The sequence below is a fragment of the Nematolebias whitei genome, chromosome 22 (assembly GCF_014905685.2).
Source record: "Nematolebias whitei isolate Nwh7 chromosome 22, NemWhi1, whole genome shotgun sequence".
In the NCBI taxonomy this organism is placed as follows: domain Eukaryota; kingdom Metazoa; phylum Chordata; class Actinopteri; order Cyprinodontiformes; family Rivulidae; genus Nematolebias; species Nematolebias whitei.
The window spans coordinates 1,353,035-1,355,324 of record NC_056519.1 but is presented as its reverse complement, the minus strand read 5'-3'; the positions used below and the strand labels follow the sequence as shown (position 1 = coordinate 1,355,324).

Here is a 2,290-nt window from a genome sequence, read left to right as displayed (position 1 = left end):
AGGTGGAAAAATGGGCCTCACAAAGTAGCATAAACAAGGACACACACACACACACACACACACACACACACACACACACACACACACACACACACACACACACACACACACACACACACACACACACACACACACACACACACACACACACACACACACACACACACACACACACACACACACACACACACACACACAGATAAACTAAACAGGCACCGACATGTTTTCCACATAAAAGGCTGCCAAGTGTCCCAAAATCTTTTTAACAGATCTCTTCAGGGTATGTCTGGTTTTTTCTAGATGGATATGATTCATCACTTCTCTTATACATTGTACATGTACTGGGGGGGTGGGGGGGTCCTTCCAACTGCACAAAACCAGTCTCCTGGCCAGAAGAGAGCCAAAAAACATCCTTCTCGTAGTTGCTGAAGGACGTGTCCACAGGGACCACCATGAACATCGAGGTGATGGTGACGGGTGAACAGTTTTGCCTCATATCCCAGAGAAGGTGACAAAAATAAAATAATTACCAAAAAGTTCTTTAGTTTGGGACAGGTCCAGAATGTGTGCAGGAGTGTAGCTGGAGTTAGTTTAAAATGATTGCATGCGGGGTCCAGGTCGGCCTTGATCTTGGACAGCTTGTCTTTGGACCAGTGCAGCCTATGCAGCACCTTGAACTGGATCACAGCATGTCCCAGACTGAAGATGAGTAAATGTTCTTGATGATCTTTCTCCAGATTGAGTCTGACATGGGTTCCTCCAAGTCCGCTTCCCATTTCTGTTAAAAGGAAGTCCAAACTGGTCTCCTGGTATGAACTGAGCAGTGTATAGATCTTGCTGAGGGTCTCCTTGGTATCAGACCTGAATTCCAAAATCTTAACCACAAAATGTTTAGAGGGGTACAAAGGAAAACAGTCACAAAATGTCTCAGCTGTAAATATCTAAAAAACTGTGACTTGTGAACATTAAACTTCTGTACGAGCTGCTCAAAAGAAGCAAATCTACCATCCACACAGAGATCACACAGTGAATGCACTCCCCTCAAGATCCAGCTGTCAACAGCTGGATCAGCTGCTCAGGGAGTGAACATGTGATTATTTGACACGTGTTAAAAACAGAAACTGTAGAGTTAGATGCCCTCACGCCCAGATCACAATTGAGTTAGAAGTGTAGGTTGATATTTCTTGTTTAAAGGCAGCAGAGTCCTGCAGAAGGAGAGCTGGGTCTGATCGAAGCCTTTTCCAGAACCACCCAACTAGGACAAGGGGTGTCCTTCTCTAATCAGAACAGAAGAGATTAGATATTAGTTGCCCAGTAACGGTGCATGAAGTTAGGAAGCGACATGCCTCCAAGTCTGTGGGGCAGATGCAAGACCCTCTTGGCAATCCGTGGACGCCTTTTATTCCAAATAAACGCTGATATCTGGCTGTTCAGATTGGTGAAGAAGGATTTAGTGAGAAAGATTGGCAGATTCTGAAACAGGTGTAAGAATTTAGGTAGAATATTCATTTTTACAGAGTTTATTCTGCCCCAGAGTGTGAGGTGGGGATTAACATCTAACAATGTCCTGTTTAAGGTTCACCATGACAGGTGGATAATTAGTTTTATAGCTGTTCTTATGATCTTCACTTACTCAGATCCTGAGGTGTTTAAGTGTTTAAACTAATTTGAAAGGTACCACAGTGTGTGAAGATGTTTCTGTAGAGTCACAGGCATCAGTTCGCTCTTGAAGATTAACTTTATAACCAGATGCAACATTTTTCAGTCGGGTCATCTGGACTGTTTCTTTTTTTGTGCTGAAACGTTTCACCTTCTTAAAGCCAGATATGTTCTGGAGTCGACACACACCTCGTCCGTCCCTGCATGTGTGAGGTGAAGCCGAGCAGGAACAAGCAGTCGCTTGTGCAGGAGGCGCCTCCTCCGTGAACACCGCCCGTGCTCTCGCCACGCCCCGGGTGTAATCAGCTGCCGTGGACGAAGCTGGTGGGGCTGCGTGCTCGTTGTAACGTCTCCTCACAGTCTTGGTAATAAAGCAGCCTGGACTCGGTTTATCATCCGAGCCTCTCTGCCCAGCGTCCGGTGCACGTGATCGATCAGCAGCGACTTGCCCAGCACCTCCGTTAGCATCTTGGCTATCAGGGTAGGGGTGAACGAGTCCGGCCATTCAGGAACTCCAATAATCCTAATATTGTTAGTTTCATACTCCCTTCCATGGTTCAAGCCTTTTCCTCAGCCCATCCTTTGGTCCCACGCAGAACCTCTACCTCACCTGAGCATGAAGACGGTTCCA

The 2,290-nt window shown here is 46.2% G+C and overlaps 1 protein-coding gene across 1 annotated transcript in view; it reads left to right on the top strand.

The window, feature by feature from the left end:
• The window catches only part of c22h11orf98 (chromosome 22 C11orf98 homolog), a 4,721-nt gene that overhangs the window by 1,473 nt on the left and 958 nt on the right, over positions 1-2,290 (top strand). The gene's annotated exons all lie outside the window — the stretch shown is intronic.